Below are 21279 nucleotides of genomic sequence, written 5' to 3'. Positions count from 1 at the left end.
GTCACGTAACAGATGTAAACACACGGTCAGGTGACTGGACTTCGAGGCTAGTGATTGGTCAGGTTTTGCCTCACACGTCCTCCATTTACAATCCCATGACTGGGAGGGACCTGGTCCTCCCCAGTCATGGGATTTAGCCGGCTCTGCAGCAGCTGTCTATTTCCCATGACTGGTAAGGACCTTTTGGCCCCCTAGTGGTGAGGTCCTCCCCAGTCATGGGATTTAGCCGGCTCTGCAGCAGCTGTCTATTTCCCATAACTGGTAAGGACCTTTTTGCCCCCTGGTGGTGAGGTCCTGCATAGATACAGTATTTAGCCATGTCACAGTGAATTGGCTATTTCCCATGACTCAGAAGGACCTGGTCCTCACTAATGGCCAGCTCTATAGCAGCCGTCTATTTCCTATATTCTTCAGGGACCATTTATTCTCCTATTGTCCTGGACCTGATCTATCATAGTATTTAGCTTCACAGTGAATTAGCTAAATCCCATTCTCTCCACAAGAACCATTCTAGTAAAGCTTCGGTGACATTATTATTATTTTTTATTTTTTTTCACTTTGTAGCATTGACTAAAGTAACACAGGTGAACGGTGGATAATAAAGTCTTTATAGTTATTTCCTATTTCCCAGACTCCAGGAGGACCTTTTCTATCTATTACATACTGAGAAGGTGTCATGTAGGAGAGGTCCCTCTGAGTCATGGGATTTAGCCAGCTCCTGTAGAAATGACTATTTCCCAGACTCCAGAAGGACCTTTTCTATCTATTACATACTGAGAAGGTGACATGTAGGAGAGGTCCCTCTGAGTCATGGGATTTAGCCAGCTCCTATAGAAATGACTATTTCCCAGACTCCAGAAGGACCATCTCCATCTATTATATACTGAGAAGTGTCATGTAGGAGAGGTCCCTCTGAGTCATGGGATTTAGCCAGCTCATATAGAAATGACTATTTCCCAGACTCCAGAAGGACCTTCTCTATCTATTACATACTGAGAAGGTGACATGTAGGAGAGGTCCCTCTGAGTGATGGGATTGAGCTGGCTCATATAGAAATGACTATTTCCCAGACTCCAGGAGGACCTTCTCTATCTATTACATCTTGAGAAGATGTCATGTAGGAGAGGTCCCTCTGAGTCATGGGATTTAGCCGGCTCATATAGAAATGACTATTTCCCAGACTCCAGAAGGACCTTTTTTTTATCTATTACATACTGAGAAGGTGTCATGTAGGAGAGGTCCCTCTGAGTCATGGGATTTAGCCAGCTCCTATAGAAATGACTATTTCCCAGACTCCAGAAGGACCATCTCCATCTATTATATACTGAGAAGTGTCATGTAGGAGAGGTCCCTCTGAGTGATGGGATTTAGCTAGCTCATATAGAAATGACTATTTCCCAGACTCCAGGAGGACCTTCTCTATCTATTACATCTTGAGAAGATGTCATGTAGGAGAGGTCCCTCTGAGTCATGGGATTTAGCTGGCTCATATAGAAATGACTATTTCCCAGACTCCAGGAGGACCTTCTCTATCTATTACATCTTGAGAAGATGTCATGTAGGAGAGGTCCCTCTGAGTCATGGGATTTAGCCAGCTCCTATAGAAATGACTATTTCCCAGACTCCAGAAGGACCATCTCCATCTATTATATACTGAGAAGTGTCATGTAGGAGAGGTCCCTCTGAGTGATGGGATTTAGCCGGCTCCTATAGAAATGACTATTTCCTGGACTCCAGAAGGACCTTTTCTATCTATTACATACTGAGAAGGTGACGTGTAGGAGAGGTCCCTCTGAGTGATGGGATACAGCCAGATTACATAGAAGTGACTATATCCTGGACTCCAGAAGGACCTTTTCCCGTTTCATTGTTTTATGGGAGGTTAGGCCGGGATTCCTCTGACACATTAGGCTATTTTCACACTAGCGCTGTTTAAATCCGGCGTTCAATTCCGACACCGGAACTGCCTGCCGGATCCGGAAAAACGTGTGAAAACGGATTACATTTGAATCCTGATCAGGATTTTAAACAGATCCGCCATTTATGGACTTACCTCTTTTTTTTTTCGGTTTAACATGCAAAAGCCGGATCCGGTTTGACTGAACACACGGATCCGGTGTTAATGCAATTCAATGGGAAAAAGACCGGATCCGGCGTTCAGTTAAAGTGTTCAGGATTTTTGGCCGGAGGAAAAAATACAACACGCTACGGTTTTCTGAAAAGCCTGATCAGTCAAACAGACTGAACTGAAGACGTCCTGAACGGATTGCTCTCTATTCAGAATGTATGGGGTTAAAACTGATCAGTTCTTTTCCGGATTTGAGCCCCTAGGACGGAACTCAGCGCCGGAAAAGAAAAACGCTAGTGTGAAAGTAGCCTTAGCAGCACATCCATCCATCTATGATACACTTTATGAACTCGGCGTTTGTTTCTTCTAACAAATATTTAAAAACCAAACCGAGCTTCTGCAGGACATACCGTTGAAATGTGGTCAACCTTGTAGTATCCTTAGACTAGACGCCATCTACGATGCTGTGTACTGCAGCCGCTCTCCAATAGACTTCTATGGGATAGATTGCTCTCCCAAAGAAGCCTATGGTAGAGTGACTCCATAGTACGCCGCACACTTGTATAAACGGGAAAACACCTTTTAAATTTACTATTTCTAGGCGTCCAATGCAAACAAATTAGGCAGAATGTGTATCCTAAAAATGGATTTATCTTAGGCTAGTTTCACACTTGCGGCAGGACGGATCCGACAGGCTGTTCACCATGTCGGATCCGTCCTGCGGCTATTTCGCCGTGCCCGCGGACCGCCGCTCCGTCCCCATTGACTACAATGAAGACGGGGGCGGAGCTCCGGCGCAGCACGGCGGTGCACGGAGAAAGCCGCCGGACTAAAAAGCCTGACATGCAGTAATTTTAGTCCGGCGGCCTTTCTCCGTGCAGCGCCGTGCTGCGCCGGAGCTCCGCCCCCATCCCCATTGTAGTCAATGGGGACGGAGCGGCGGTCCGCGGGCACGGCGAAATAGCCGCAGGACGGATCCGACATGGTGAACAGCCTGTTGGATCCGTCCTGCCGCAAGTGTGAAAGTACCCTAAGACAGATATATTTATGTAATGCCAGCGTACTACTGCTCCCAGCAGACATAGTATCCCTGTTAACTTCCATACATGCTGTCTGTTCACTGCTCCTCCATGCTGGGACACACATGCACAGTGTCTGCCCGTGGGGTGGCGTGTGCTCCCTTCCTGATGTTTATAAGGAAAGTTCTAATAAGAGGGAGAAATTCTATTTATCTGTGTATCTGACCCCGGCTTGTGTTTCTGTTCTGTGACCTATAATCCCTGTTCTGATATCCCGCTCCTGAGCCGCCTGCACCTTTGCTACCGGCCCTGACTAGCTGACTGACTACCTTGGCCTGTAGTCAGTCCCAGCTCCTGACCCGCCTGCACCTATGCTACCTTGGCCTGTAGTCAGTCACTGCTCCTGACCTGCTGCTCCTATGCTACCTTGGCCTGTAGTCAGTCACTGCTCCTGACCCGCTGCACCTTTGCTACCTTGGCCTGTAGTCAGACACTGCTCCTGACCCGCCTGCACCTATGCTACCTTGGCCTGTAGTCAGTCACTGCTCCTGACCCGCCTGCACCTATGCTACCTTGGCCTGTAGTCAGTCACTGCTCCTGACCCGCTGCACCTATGCTACCTTGGCCTGTAGTCAGTCACTGCTCCTGACCCGCCTGCACCTATGCTACCTTGGCCTGTAGTCAGTCACTGCTCCTGACCCGCTGCACCTATGCTACCTTGGCCTGTAGTCAGTCACTGCTCCTGACCCGCTGCACCTATGCTACCTTAGCCTGTAGTCAGTCACTGCTCCTGACCCGTCTGCACCTATGCTACCTTGGCCTGTAGTCAGTCCCAGCTCCTGCCCGACCCTTTGAGACGTGTTTTATAGACTCTATTCTGCCTGCTCAGCCGTCACCTACTCCAGGTTAGGTGCTACAACCCGCAGTATGTTAGTTTAGGCAGTTCATTACAATTTACCTAGTTGTCATACTAAATTTCCATTGAATACCATTGATATGGCCTACACTCACTCACATCTGCGTTTGGAGCCTCTGTTGCAGATTCTGTCTAAAGACTAGGGATCGACCGATATTGATTTTTTAGGGCCGATACCGACAATTTGTGAACTTTCAGGCCAATAGCCAATAATTTATACCGATATTCTGTGAATTTTCATTTTTGAGAAAAAAAATTCCTACACAAATCTGCTGAAAATGAATGTTTATTGTTAACGTGTATTTAATTTTTTTCATTCATACTTAATATTATAATTTTTTTTTTTGTTTCGTTTTTTTACTAACTATTAGCCCCTTAGGGACTAGAACCCTTGTCCTATTCACCCTGATGGATCTCTATCAGGGTGAATAGGAGCTCACACTGTCCCTGTGCACAGCAGCATGGAGCTTACCATGGCAGCCATGGCTTCAGTAGCGTCCTGGCTGCCATGGTAACCGATCGGAGGATCGGAGGGGACCCTGTGGCCATGACCACCTATGAATAATACTGGGGGGCTCGGGTGGGGGGGGGGGGGCGCACTGCGCCGCCAATGAAGATAAATCTCTCATTTATTCATATACAGGAGGCGGGAGCTGCAGTATCACATAGCCGGCTCCCGACCTCTATGAGCTGTAGCTGCAATCCGCGGCACCTGAGGGGTTAACTACCGCAGATCGCAGCTACCGCTCATAGAGGTCGGGAGCCGGCTATGTGATCCTGAAGCTCCCGCCTCCTGTATATGAATAAATGAGAGATTTATCTTCATTGGTGGCGCAGTGGCCATAGCTCCTCCCCTTCTCTTGTCCCGTCCTCCCATTGGCAGCAGCAGCACAGGGGGAGGAGACACTGCTTCCTTCTCCCCTGTGCTGCTGAGGGAACACGGAGAGCAGCGCGATCTGTGTTCCCCATACGTTATCGGAATATCGGCAAAATAGATGCCGATATAACAGTCAAAATCCTGAATATTGGCCGATAATATCGGTAAAACCAATAATCGGTCGATTCCTACTAAAGACTAGACAAAAAAGCCTTGTATGCAGCACTTTTTTGGTCTGGTAAAAAGACGGATCCATCATAGTAAGTGCGGTCTGTTCAGCTTCTTCCCTGTCAGTTAGCCCTGGTTCACATAAAATTTTCACCATATATTTAACGTACACACAAAAGCTGTATATACATTACCAGACGCCGCACAGACTCCATACTGTGGCATCTGTCACCATTTCTTTTTGTAAAAAAATTTAGCCTACATGTTTTTTGTTGGACTTTGCAGGATGGAAAAAACTATACTCCACTTTCCCATCCTGCAAAGTCCTAATCATACGACAAAACCCCTTACATGCCCGATCCAGCGCTTCCATTATTTTCGTTGTTCTGCTCCATTAGATGAGCAGAACAATAGAAATAAATAGTGGTGATGTGAACGGGGCCTAAGAGCTGGGGATTTATGCAGGGGACTAGAGCTGAGCGAATTTCATATTTTGAAATTTGTTTGGTGGTAAAAGCAGAATTACCTTATGGATTCTGTTACCACGGACCATGACGCAATTGTTTTAGAGGCATTCCGTTATTCATTCTGTAAGAATAGAAGTCTATGGGCTGCATAACGGATCCGTCCTGTCTCAGTTATGCAGGAGCGGACTCCCCTGCATAACGGAACGGATCCGTTATGCAGCCCTTAGACTTCTATTCTGACAGAATGAATAACGGAAGGCCTCTAGAGACATTCAGTCATAGAATTGCGTTATGGTCCGTGGTAACAGAATCCATAAGGCAATTCTGCTTTTACCACCAAACGAAGCGCAAATTAATTTCATAACATGAAATTCGCTCATCCCTGGTCTAAATAACATCAAGCTATTATAGCAAAGTTATAAAGTCCAGTCCAATATGGCGGATCTTCCCTGTACTTTACCACTCAGCTATAATAGCCCGTCTGCATTTACTACATACCAGCGTGCGATGCATGTAGTACAGCGTGTGATGTGATGTGTATGTGATGATCACACACTGCACTACATACATCACACACATCGTTACATTACACACTGCTGTCACCTTGTTCTGTGTCCTTCATGTCCGGGCCCAGTCTTTAGCTCCACAGCCGCCAGGGTCCTTGTGCAGCGCGCCCGGCACTTCATATTCAAACATCCCCCGGGAGCCGGCCCCTCCTCCTTCCAGCGTCCGCCGGCTTCCCCTGATGCAGGACCTGTATCGCTCCTGCGCCTGCCCATACTAACCAATAGCAAAGCTTTTTGCTGTCTTGAGCTTTGCTATTGGTTACTGCAGGCAGTATCGCTGCGCTGTCTGTGCCGTTCATAGCGCCCCATGCTGATGAAAAGCAGGGAAAAGTCTAAGGTGTATTGGTACGTCTTAGACTTTTTCCAGGTAGTAAAATGGCCTGAACAAGCGACGCTTGTACAGGTGTTATTGCGACCTCTGGTTATTGTAAACTAAATCTAAAAGTCCCTATGTGCTATTTTTTTTAAAAATACATTTACTTTTTTAATCAATAAAAATACACCATTTTTTTTTTTATAAATAATTTAATTACATAAAATATATCTAACATGTAATAACATTTGGTAACCCTCTGCGCAGACAGGCTCCTCATCCGTCCCTCGCGTCATGGTGACATCTGCTTCAGAGCTCCGCCTGTTGCCTGTTAAAAATAAAACAAGTGGTTTTGAGTAAAAGATCCAAGGCCATCAAGTCACCAGAGTCCATTACCAGAAACTGCATTCTGCCCTGTCTCAGACTGAAGACCATCATTGTGGACCAGTATATAAGGAGTGGTCAGAAAAGTGCACTGACACCATCAGATTATGTCACCAATTTCTGTCCAATTAGACCAATAATTCCTGTGTAACATAAGATGAGTGATAACGGCCATTTGAACAATAATTGGTTATAAAATCAGTCAGATAATCTGTTGGTGTCAATGTACCCTCAGGGCTGAATTAAAAGGAGGGATTATTGGGCAACAAGTGTTTATATGAATGCTGGTCACCGCTAATCGGGCCGTGTCAGAGGCCCTTCAATCAATTGACGAACAGTTGCTGGCTGTGCATGTGCTGTAGGCACTGAGCGTGCGCTGTAACATCCGGACCCTGCAGACTTCTCTATAGTGTCGGCAGTAGGTTGTACCGTGTAACCAGGACAGCACGCTGCCAACAGTATAGAGAAGTATGCAGGGGGCAGGATCGCTCAGTAGACAGTGATCGTTTGCATCCACCTGTGTAAAAGGCCAATGCAAACGAGCACTGATCAAAGGGCAGAATCGTTGGTCAGTATTTAAAGGGGTTCTGTACTTTGTTTAAACTGATGATCTATCCTCTGGAGGTCCAATATGGGGGGGTCCTAGAAGTCTTACAGTGGTCTGATATGGGTCTCTTGAGGTCTGGTTTGGGGGGGGGGGGGGAGATAACCAGAGTGTGGTCTGAGGTCTGGCAGTCTAGTCTAAAATCTGATATGGGGGTCTGTAGGTCTAATGGGGGCCCAGAGGTGTAATGAGGTTGATATGGAAGTCTAATGGGGGTTGTCTGATATAAGGGGGTCTTGAGATTGGGGCTGAGAGGTCTGGTCTGAGGTCTAATACATGGAGGGTTTTCTGACATGCAGGCCTAAAGGGGGTCTCATCTGAGGTCTGATATATGGGGGGGGTCTGATCTTAAAGTTAAGGGGGTATTTTTTGTACTTGCGCACTCTGTGTGGTACCAGTATTTTCAGGGGAACTGTTTCTGCAGTATAGTATTGGGGGGCACAGCAGAAAATATTAGAGGTGGCAGGACGGGGTGTTGAGAAGGTGGGAGGATGATGGAAAAGTAGGAAACTAAGATGTCTGTTTGACAAACTCTGCAGAGAGAAGTCACCATGGTGGTCTAGGTTTGGGCAATATCAAAAATCACACGATAACGACATTAAAGGGGTTTTCCCATCACAGACAATGGGAGCATATCGCTAGGATATGCCCCCATTGTCTGATAGGTGCGGGTCCCAACTCTGGAGAACAAAGAGGGGAGCGCTGTGGATTTCCAGGGGTCCGTCCACCACCAAGCGCTGCTCAGCGCAGATGTGAATGGAACGCATGAACGGCCAATGCTCCATTTCATTTGTATGGGGCCGATGAAAATAGCCAAGCCAGCTCTCAGCTATTCTCAATGAACGGAAGGCGCCGTTCTCGATATAGGTGCAGGTCCCAGCGGTGGAACCCGCACCTATTAGATAATGTGGGCATAGCCTAGCGATATGCCCCCATTATCTGAGATGGGAAAACCCCTTAAAGAAGTTCATTGCAATAAATACCCATTTAGAAAAATTACATTTGGGGCCACAAGGAGGGAGCCGTTCTACTGTATGGGGGCAGCCGCAAGGAGCCGTTCTACTGTATGGGACACCGGGGCAGCCACAAGACTCCCGCCCCCACCCCCCCTTTCAGCGAGTGGGAAGGGGTGGCACCATTTCATTTTTTGCCCCCCCCACACAGAGCATGTTCGCCCCCCCCCCACACAACAACCCATGGTTCACCCCTCCCCCCCCCCCACAACAACCCCCATGGTTCACCCCCCCCACAACAACCCCCATGGTTCACCCCCCCCCACAACAACCCCCATGGTTCACCCCCCCCACAACAACCCCCATGGTTCACCCCCCCCCACAACAACCCCCATGGTTCACCCCCCCCACAACAACCCCCATGGTTCACCCCCCCCCACAACAACCCCCATGGTTCACCCCCCCCACAACAACCCCCATGGTTCACCCCCCCCCCCACAACAACCCCCATGGTTCACACCCCCCCCCCCACAACAACCCCCATGGTTCACCCCCCCCCCCCACAACAACCCCCATGGTTCACCCCCCCCCACAACAACCCCCATGGTTCACCCCCCCCCCACAACAACCCCCATGGTTCACCCCCCCCCAAACCAACAACCCCCATGGTTCACCCCCCCACAACAACCCCATGGTTCACCCCCCCCCACAACAACCCCCATGGTTCACCCCCCCCCACAACAACCCCCATGGTTCACCCCCCCCCACCACAACCCCCATGGTTCACCCCCCCCACCACAACCCATGGTTCACCCCCCCCCCCCACCACAACCCACGGTTCACCCCCCCCCCACCACAACCCACGGTTCACCCCTCCCCCCCCCACACAAACCCATGGTTCACCCCCCACCCCACACAACCCATGGTTCACCCCTCTCCTCCCCCACACGACCCATGGTTCACCCCTCTCCTCCCCCACACGACCCATGGTTCACCCCTCTCCTCCCCCACACGACCCATGGTTCACCCCTCCCCCCCACCACAACAACCCATGGTTCACCCCTCTCCTCCCCCACCACAACAATCCATGGTTCACCCCTCTCCTCCCCCACAACAACCCATGGTTCACCCCTCCCCCCACCACAACAACCCATGGTCCCCCACCCACACACACGACCCATGGTCCCACACCCCCTACCCACACACACAAAACCCATGGTTCACCCCCCATTCCACACAACCCATGGTTCACCCCTCTCCTCCCCCACACGACCCATGGTTCACCCCTCCCCCCCACCACAACAACCCATGGTTCACCCCTCTCCTCCCCCACCACAACAACCCATGGTTCACCCCTCTCCTCCCCCACAACAACCCATGGTTCACCCCTCCCCCCACCACAACAACCCATGGTCCCCCACCCACACACACGACCCATGGTCCCCCACCCACACACACGACCCATGGTCCCCCACCCCCTACCCACACACACACAACCCATGGTCCCCCACCCACAACCCATGGTCCCCCCACCCACAACCCACACACACACCCCATGGTCCCCCACCCACAACCCACACACACACCCCATGGTCCCCCACCCACAACCCACACCCCATGGTCCCCCCCACACACACACACCCCATGGTCCCCCCCCCCACGGTCCCCCCCCCACACCCCATGGTCCCCCCCCCACACACACACCCCACACACACCCCATGGTCCCCCCCCCCCACACACACCCCATGGTCCCCCCCCACACACACACCATGGTCCCCCCCCCCCACACACACACACCATGGTCCCCCCCCCCCCACACACACACACCATGGTCCCCCCCCCCCCACACACACCATGGTCCCCCCCCCACACACACCATGGTCCCCCCCCACACACACCCCATGGTCCCCCCCCCCACACACACACACCCCATGGTCCCCCCCCCCCCCCACACACACACCCCATGGTCCCCACACACACACACACCCCATGGTCCCCACACACACACACACACACACACACCCCATGGTCCACACACACACACACACACACACACCCCATGGTCCACACACACACACACACACACACCCCATGGTCCACACACACACACACACACACACACACACCCCATGGTCCCCACACACACACCCAATGGTCCCCACACACACACCCCATGGTCCCCACACACACACCCCATGGTCCCCACACACACACACCCCATGGTCCCCACACACACACACACACCCCATGGTCCCCACACACACACACACACACACCCCATGGTCCCCACACACACACACCCCATGGTCCCCACACACACCCCATGGACCCCACACACACACACACACCCCATGGTCCCCACACACACACACACACACACACACACACACCCCATGGTCCCCACACACACACACACACCCCATGGTCCCCACACACACACACACACACACACACACACCCCCATGGTCCCCACACACACACACACACCCCATGGTCCCCACACACACACACACACCCCCCATGGTCCCCACACACACACACACACCCCCCATGGTCCCCACACACACACACACACACCCCATGGTCCCCACACACACACACACACACCCCATGGTCCCCACACACACCCCATTGGTCCCCACACACCCACACACACCCCATGGTCCCCACACACACCCCATGGTCCCCACACACACACACACCCCATGGTCCCCACACACACACACACACCCCCATGGTCCCCACACACACCCACACACACACACACACCCCATGGTCCCCACACACACACACACACACACCCACCCCATGGTCCCCACACACACACACACACACACACCCACCCCATGGTCCACACACACACACACACACACCCACCCCATGGTCCCCACACACACACACACACACCCACCCCATGGTCCCCACACACACACACACACACACACACACACACACACCACCCACCCCATGGTCCCCACACACACACACACACACCCACCCCATGGTCCCCACACACACACACACCCACCCCATGGTCCCCCACACACACACACACACACCCCATGGTCCCCACACACACACACACACACACACACACACCCCACGGTCCCCACACACACACACACACCCATGGTCCCCACACACACACACACCCACCCCATGGTCCCCACACACACACACACACACACCCACCCCATGGTCCCCACACACACACCCCATGGTCCACCCACCACACACACACACACACACACCATGGTCCACACACACACACACACACACACACCCCATGGTCCCCACACACACACACCCCATGGTCCCCACACACACACACCCCATGGTCCCCCCACACACACACACACACACACACACACACACCCCATGGTCCCCCCCCCCACACACACACACACACACACCCCATGGTCCCCCCCCCACACACACACACCCCATGGTCCCCCCCACACACACACACCCCATGGTCCCCCCCACACACACACACCCCATGGTCCCCCCCCCCACACACACACACACCCCATGGTCCCCCCCCCCCACACACACACCCCATGGTCCCCCCCCCCCACACACACACCCCATGGTCCCCCCCCCCCACACACACACACACCCCACGGTTCACCCCCCCCCCCCCCACACCCCACGGTTCACCCCCCCCCCACACCCCACGGTTCACCCCCCCCCCACACACACACCCCACGGTTCACCCCCCCCACGGTTCACCAACCCCCCACACACACCCCACGGTTCACCACCCCCCCCACAGTTCACCACCCCCCCACAGTTCCCCCCCCACACCCCACGGTTCACCCCCCCACGGTTCACCCCCCCACGGTTCACCCCCCCTCCACACACACACACCCCACGGTTCACCACCCCCCCACACACACACCCCACGGTTCACCACCCCCCCACGGTTCACCACCCCCCCACAGTTCACCCCCCCACCCCACGGTTCACCCCCCCCCCCCCAACACCCACCCCATGGTTCACACCCCCCCCACAACCCACGCTTCACCCCCCCCCACACAACCCACGCTTCACCCCCCCCCACACAACCCACGCTTCACCCCCCCCCACACAACCCACGCTTCACCCCCCACAACCCACGCTTCACCCCCCCCCACAACCCACGCTTCACCCCCCCCCCCACAACCCACGCTTCACCCCCCCACAACCCACGCTTCACCCCCCCCCACAACCCACGCTTCACCCCCCCAACCCACAACCCACGCTTCACCCCCCCCCACAACCCACGCTTCACCCCCCCCCCACAACCCACGCTTCACCCCCCCCCACAACCCACGCTTCACCCCCCCCCACAACCCACGCTTCACCCCCCCCCCACAACCCACGCTTCACCCCCCCCCCCACAACCCACGCTTCACCCCCCCCCCCCACAACCCACGCTTCACCCCCCCCCCACAACCCACGCTTCACCCCCCCCCCACAACCCACGCTTCACCCCCCCCCCACAACCCACGCTTCACCCCCCCCCCCCACAACCCACGCTTCACCCCCCCACAACCCACGCTTCACCCCCCCCCCCCCCCACAACCCACGCTTCACCCCCCCCCCCCCCACAACCCACGCTTCACCCCCCCCACAACCCACGCTTCACCCCCCCAACCCACAACCCACGCTTCACCCCCCCCCCCACAACCCACGCTTCACCCCCCCCCCCAACCCACGCTTCACCCCCCCCCACAACCCACGCTTCACCCCCCCCCCACAACCCACGCTTCACCCCCCACCCCCCACAACCCACGCTTCACCCCCCCCCCACAACCCACGCTTCACCCCCCCCCACAACCCACGCTTCACCCCCCCCCACAACCCACGCTTCACCCCCCCCCCACAACCCACGCTTCACCCCCCCCCCACAACCCACGCTTCACCCCCCCCCACAACCCACGCTTCACCCCCCCCACAACCCACGCTTCACCCCCCCCCAACCCACTCTTCACCCCCCCCACCCAACCCACGCTTCACCCCCCCCCCACAACCCACGCTTCACCCCCCCCCCCCACAACCCACGCTTCACCCCCCCCCCCCCCACAACCCACGCTTCACCCCCCCCCCCCCACAACCCACGCTTCACCCCCCCCCCCACAACCCACGCTTCACCCCCAAACTCATCGCTCACCCCCCCACCACACCACCACATTTTGCCGCCATGTCTAGCCACCCACCCCCCCACACACAAATTATGCCGCAATGTCTACTAACCCTCCACACTTTTCCTTCCATGTTCACCCCTTCAGTTGTTACATTACAAAAACCCAATATTATACATGTTAAATACCTCCAATGAGGAGCGCTGCTCTCCGCTCACTTAAGACGCCATCTCTCTGAATGAGGATGCGTCCGCTCGGCGGGCACGTGATTTCACTGTGTCACGTGCCACAGTGACGTCAGAAGGTCCTTCCCGTTCATGGGATTTAGCCTTTACCCTAATGATACTGTTCAGACTAGAGAATGGGTAAAAGGCGGAGTTGGTAAAACAGGCTAGAATGGAGTGGGGGCAAGGAAATCCTATTCTTTTCTCTCCATGTGCCCTACGGTATAATAGATGCAGTGGACCCATATGCGAGATATGCAGTTTAATAGAGAGTTCTGAAATGTGAGGTACAAGGTAGAATAGATGCAGTGTGTACAGATATCAGTACACTGCGCTATATACTATATATGTAAGGTATGAGTTATAATGCACTGTGTACAGATATATCATATATAGATATGGTGGACACAGGTATGTAGTATATACAGCAGTGTACTGATATGTAAGGTACAAGGTATAATAGATATGGTGGACACAGGTATGTAGTGTATACAGCAGTATACTGATATATGAGGTACGAGGTATAATAGATATGGTGGACACAGGTATGTAGTATATACAGCAGTGTACTGATATATGAGGTACGAGGTATAATAGATATGGTGGACACAGGTATGTAGTATATACAGCAGTGTACTGATATGTGAGGTACAAGGTATAATAGATAAGGTGGACACAGGTATGTAGTATATACAGCAGTGTACAGCTATGTTAGGTACGAGGTATAATAGATATGGTGGACACAGGCATGTAGTATATACAGCAGTGTACTGATATGTAAGGTACAAGGTATAATAGATGTGGTGGACACAGGTATGTAGTGTATACAGCAGTATACTGATATATGAGGTACGAGGTATAATAGATATGGTGGACACAGGTATGTAGTATATACAGCAGTGTACTGATATATGAGGTACGAGGTATAATAGGTATGTAGTATATACAGCAGTGTACTGATATGTGAGGTACAAGGTATAATAAATATGGTGGACACAGGTATGTAGTATATACAGCAGTGTACTGATATGTGAGGTACAAGGTATAATAGATAAGGTGGACACAGGTATGTAGTATATACAGCAGTGTACTGATGCGTTAATTTCTTAACAATAATTTGTTTTCCCTTAGTCCTAACAGCAGCACATGTGGGGTTTATCCGCCCCAGTGAAACTGGTAGGACAGACGGAATATTTAATGAAGTAAAGTAATCAAATAAATCCACGCCCCCATTACCTCACTATAAGAGGCCAAACCCCCCATACATCAGTGTGTCATAACAAGAAACTCTCAAAAAACAAAGGGAGGGATATTTGTGTGCTGCTGTTAGGACTAAGGGAAAACAAATTAGCGTTAAGAAATTAACGCTTCCCTTACGTCCTAACCAGCAGCACATGTGGGGACTTAGCAAGAAGTTAGCCTAAAGGGTAGGGACTTCAATGCTGAATGGAATTCAAAACAGACCGCCCAAAGGCAGTGTCTTCTGATCCCCTGAGGTTGAGTCTATAATGGCTCACAAAGGTAGAATGTGAGCTCCAGGAGGCCGCGGAACAGATCTGTTCCAGTGGAATAAGAGACCTTTCGGCCCAACTAGTAGAGACTGCTCGGGTGGAGTGAGCAGTAACAAAGGCAGGAGGAGGTCTATTCTGGGAAGCGAAAGATTCTCTGATGGCCTCTCTGATCCATCTACTTAGAGTAGGCTTAGAGGCCTTCTTCCCTTTATTCCTGCCAAAGAACAGGATAAGAAGATTCTCTGACCTTCTGAACTCCCGGGATCTCTCAATGTAGATTCTCAAACATCTGGCCACATCCAGAGTATGGAGGGAAGTTTCTTCTGCAGAGGAAGAAGCGGAACATAACACAGGCAAAGACACAACTTGATTAATGTTGTGCACAGAGGGCACCTTAGGCAAAAAGGTGGGTAAAAAACGTAAAAGGACTCTGTCCGGTAAAAATAAAGTGTATGGCTCATACGCCGAAAAAGCCTGAAGCTCTGAAATGCGTTTGGCCGAAGTTAAGGCCAACAAAAAGGTTACCTTCCAGGATAAAAACTTAAAGTCCACTTCTTCCAAGGGTTCAAAGGGAGGACCACTCAACCCTTTAAGCACCACTGAGAGATCCCACTGCGGTATAGGTCTTGAAATGCTAGGCTTAAGACGTACGGCTCCTTTAAGGAACCTCTTAATCAGAGGGTCTTGATGTAAAGATCTGCCAAAGGCGGCTGACAGAGCAGAGATCTGTACCTTGAGTGTAGAAGGGCTGAGGCCCTTATCTAGTCCATCCTGCATGAACTGTAGAATAGCTGATACTGGAGGATCCTGAGATGGTACTTGATGAGATGCACACCATAGAAGAAAAATGCGCTTTACCCTGGCGTAGGCCTTGACAGTCGCAGGAGCTCTGGAATGAGACATCGTTCTTAAGACCGCTGCTGATAGCCCTTCAGGCTCTAGAAGGGACTCATCAATCTCAGGCTGTCAGATTGAGTCTGGATGGATCCAGGCAGAGCTGAGTGCCCCGGGACACCAGGTTCTGCATTGGGGGAAGCTTCCAATATTGCCCTCGGCTCATCTGCATGAGCAGGGTAAACCAAGACCTCCTGGGCCAGAATGGAATCACGGCTATTACTGAGGCTTGGTCCTGCCGAATCTTCATCAATACCCTGGGTATCATGGCGATGGGAGGAAAGATGTAGGCCAGCCTGAACTCCCATGGAATTGACAGAGCATCTACTGCCAAGGGATTGTCCTCCCGATACAGGGAACAGAACGTTTCCACTTTGGCATTGAATCTTGTCGCCATGAGATCTATGTCCGGGCGACCCCACCTGAGAGTGATCTGATGAAAGATCTCCTGATTCAGAGACATTTCTCCCAGAGCTGGGACTCCTCTGCTGAGCTGGTCCGCAACCACATTCAGGGACCCCCGAATGTGGACTGCTGAAAGGTGGGAAAGATTCTGCTCTGCCCAAGACAGAATTAGACCTACTTCTGAGAGTAGACTCTGAGACCTGGTGCCTCCCTGTTTGTTGATGTAAGATACCGCAGTAGAATTGTCTGAGCGAACCCTTACAGCCTTGTTTCTGATAAGGGGGAAAAAATGAAAGAGAGCCATCCGGATTGCTCTGAGTTCTCTCAGATTGGATGACATCAAACGCTCTTGAGGGCTCCAGGATTTTTGAACTTGAAGTTCCTCTAGATGGGCACCCCAGCCTAGAAGGGATGCATCTGTCGTCAACAGGATCCAACAAGGTTGGATCAAGGACCTCTCATCTTTGACCTGTTTCCACCACTTCAGTGAGCGGCGAGCTTGAGATGACAGGGAGCACTTTGTCTCTAGCCCTCTGGGAGTTCGATCCCATAGACTCAGAACTTCCGCTTGAAGAGGGCGAATATGCCACAAGGCCCAAGGAACCGCATCCACGGCTGCTGACATTAGGCCTAACATCCTCATCAATACTCTGATAGTTACCCGGCGGGGAACCATGAGTTGATCTGCAGTCTTGGAAATGCGTAACTTCCTTTCCGGAGAAAGGTAGAGCGTCATGTTGGCAGAATCTATTATGAACCCCAGAAACCTCCTGGTAGTGGAGGGAGAAATCTCTGACTTCTGCCAATTGATAATCCAGCCCAAGCGCTGGAGGAAGGACTGAGCCTGCAGAAGATGAAGATGAAGCGTCTCTACCGAGTGGGCTTTTAGAAGCCAATCGTCCAGATATGGAATGATCTCCAGGCCTCTCAATCTGAGGGGAGCTACTACAGCTATCACCACTTTGGTGAAGATGTAGGGCGCGGTTGTGATGCCGAAGGGAAGCGCGGCAAACTGAAAATGTTTCACCGTCCCTCTGAGACTCACTGCCACTCGTAGATACTTCCTGTGGGCCTGGCACACAGGGATGTGGAGATAGGCATCCCTTAGATCCAATGTGACCATCAGGTCCCCTGGGCTCAGGATGCTGATTACCGATTTGATGGTTTCCATCCGGAACCGCCTTTTCTTTATGAATCGGTTGAAGTAGCGGAGATCTATGATCATGCGCCAACCTCCTGTGGCTTTGGGAACAAGGAAAACTGGCGAATAGACGCCGGATCCAATCTCTTCTGGAGGAACCTCCTCCAAGGCCCCTTTCCGCCTGTATTCCAGTATAGACTCCTCCAACACCGTTTGCTTCTCGCGTGGAAGTAATCTTGTCAAAAAAATTTTTCTGGGGGAACAAATAAAAATTCTATCCTGTACCCTGTCCTTATTATATTCAGGACCCAGGGATCTGGAACAAACTCTGTCCAGGTATTTAGAAAAAAAGTTAAACGGCCTCCGACTGGGAGGTCTGAAAGAATAGGAGTCAAATTTATGACTGGATCTGACGGAAGGGGAGGGCCGTCACTGGTCGGCTTTATTGTTTTTGTTCCCACCGGAACGATATGATCCTCCCCTCCTGGACCCACGGCCTCGCTGAGGCCTGGATTGGCCCTGAAAGGATCTGGACCCTCTACCCTGCCTACCCCTACCCTTAGGGGTTTGAGGAAGGCATTTGCCCTTTTTATCGGCAAGACCCTCCATAATGCGGTCCAGTTCAGTCCCAAAAATCCTTCCTGGCTCGTAAGGGAGGCTGCATAAATTATACTTGGAGGCATTATCTGCCACCCAAGGTTTTAGCCATAGTGGCCTCCTACCCGCTGAAGAGAGGGCCATAGCTTTAGAGGCTAATTTTAACTGTTGTGGGCCAGAGTCACACAGAAATTCCACGGCAAGTAGAATGGACTTAAACTGCGCCAGGATGTCATCACGGGATATGCCAGAGTCGATATCCGACTGCACCTGTCGGAGGCGTCTTTGGAGGAAGACAGCTACCTCCGTAGAGGATATGGCCACAGATGCAGCAGCAGCAGCAGTGGAGTAAGACCTTCTCAAGGTGCATTCTACCCGCCTGTCCATCGGGTCCTGTAAGTTGGAGCCGTCATCAGCCGGGACAAGAGTCCTCTTAGACAATTTTGCAATTGCCAAATCAACTTTGGGCACAGTGCCCCACTGGTCAAATTGGGAAGTCACAATCGGGAACATGGACTTGAAGCGCTTTGAGATGACCGATGCCTTCTCAGGATGTTTCCATTCTAGCTTCATTAATCGAGACAGAGTCTCGTCCACTTTGAAGGCCCTTGGCCCCCTAGAGGTGGACTCTGAAGCTTCCCCGGGATCAACATCCTGGTCCCCCGACCGGATGGATCTAAGTAACCTCTGGGTCTTCTCTACAGGAAAGGCGTACCTTCCAGCCTCTTCTTCCTCCCCGCTAGACTCAGAGGAATGGACTTCGTCCACGGTATGGTAGGCTTCCTCCTGCATAGGAGTGGGTCTCAGAGGAGATCGGACACTGGGTCTTCTGGATGAAACGGAATCCCTTAGGGTGTTCATTGAGGACTCCACAAAGTCCTTTACCCAGACTACTACGTCCCATATGGTAGGCTCCGTATCAGGAGGCAGAGGAGGAGGACGGCAAGAGGGACACCTATTAAATTCATAGGAGTCCGCTAGAGGGGTGTCACAATCCCTACACGCCAAATGCTTGCGCTTGGATGATGACTTGCGCCCAGTCCGATCCCCATCACCGGCAGAGGACATTATCTGCAGAGAAAGAGTTAAAAATGAATGAACAATGTCTATTCATTAGCTAACCAAGGAAGCAGCAAACCTACCACACACAGGAAAGCTGGTGACTAAAGTAGTCTGCCTCAGTAACCAACCCAAGGCTGCAACAGCACAGCCTGGAAGGACTGGAGGCTTTATATATTCAAATTTGGCGCCCAAAATGACGTTAGACGCCAGGTTTGAACAAACTTTAATCATTGTTGTTCAGCAACAAACCACCAGAGGGCGCTGGAACACAATGTGTGTAAGCCAAACAGGAAGCTGAATACAGGAGCTCCGTGCCTCCACAATGCCGGCAGTACCAGCTTCCATCAGATAAGCTGCAACCCTGAAAGAGAAACACAAGGTTAGCATGAAATCTAAGAGCATGGCAGCCAAATGGCTGCCCCGTCTGTCCTGCAGTCCCAAGGACAGAAAAAAACACACTGATGTATGAGGGTTTGGCCTCTTATAGTGAGGTAATGGGGGCGTGGATTTATTTGATTACTTTACTTCATTAAATATTCCGTCTGTCCTACCAGTTTCACTGGGGCGGATAAACCCCACATGTGCTGCTGGTTAGGACGTAAGGAAAATGTGAAGTACAAGGTATAATAGATATGGTGGACACAGGTATGTAGTATAAACCGCAGTGTACTGATATGTGAAGTACAAGGTATAATAGATATGGTGGACACAGATATGTAGTATATACAGCAGTATACTGATATGTGAAGTACAAGGTATAATAGATATGGTGGATACAGATATGTAGTGTATATACAGCAGTGTACTGATATGTGAGGTACGAAGTATAATAGAAGGTATGTAGTATATACAGAAGTGTACTGATATGTAAGGTACAAGGTATAATAGATGCAGTGTGTACAGCTATATAGTATATACAGCAGTGTACTGATATGTGAGGTATGAGGTATAATAGATGCAGTGTGCATATATAGATATGTAGTATATACAGCAGTGTACAGATATGTGAGGTACGAGGTATAATAGATAAGATGGACACAGGTATGTAGTATATACAGGAGTATACAGCAGTGTACTGATATGTAAGGTACAAGGTATAATAGATGCAGTGTGTACAGCTATATAGTATATACAGCAGTGTACTGATATGTGAGGTATGAGGTATAATAGATGCAGTGTGCATATATAGATATGTAGTATATACAGCAGTGTACAGATATGTGAGGTACGAGGTATAATAGATAAGGTGGACACAGGTATGTAGTATATACAGCAGTATACTGATATGTGAGGTACGAGGTATAATAGATGCAGTGTGTACAGCTATGTGAGGTACAAGGTATAATAGATATGGTAGACACAGGTATGTAGTATATACAGCAGTGTACTGATATGTAAGGTACGAGGTATAATAGATGCAGTGTGTACAGCTATATAGTATATACAGCAGTGTACTGATATGTGAAGTACGAGGTATAATAGATAAGGTGGACACAGGTATGTAGTATATACAGCAGTGTACTGATATGTGAGGTACGAAGTATAATAGATACGGTGGACAAAGGTATGTAGTATATACAGCAGTGTACTGATATGTGAAGTATGAGGTAGAATAGATGCAGTGTGCATATATAGATATATAGTATATACAGCAGTGTACAGATATGAGGTACGAGGTATAGATACGGTGGACATAGGTATGTAGTATATACAGCAGTGTACTGATATGTGAGGTACGAGGTATAATAGATGCAGTATATATAGTATATACAGCAGTGTACAGATATGAGGTACGAGGTATAATGGATACGATGGACACAGGTATGTAGTATATACAGCAGTGTACTGATATGTGAGGTACAAGGTATAATAGATATGGTGGACACAGGTATATAATACATATACATCAGTGTACTGATATGTGAGGTACGAGGTATAATAGATAAGGTGGACACAGGTATATAATACATATACAGCAGTGTAC

The sequence above is a fragment of the Bufo gargarizans genome, chromosome 1 (assembly GCF_014858855.1).
Source record: "Bufo gargarizans isolate SCDJY-AF-19 chromosome 1, ASM1485885v1, whole genome shotgun sequence".
NCBI classification, from domain to species: Eukaryota; Metazoa; Chordata; class Amphibia; order Anura; family Bufonidae; genus Bufo; species Bufo gargarizans.
Note: the sequence above shows the minus strand (reverse complement) of the source record.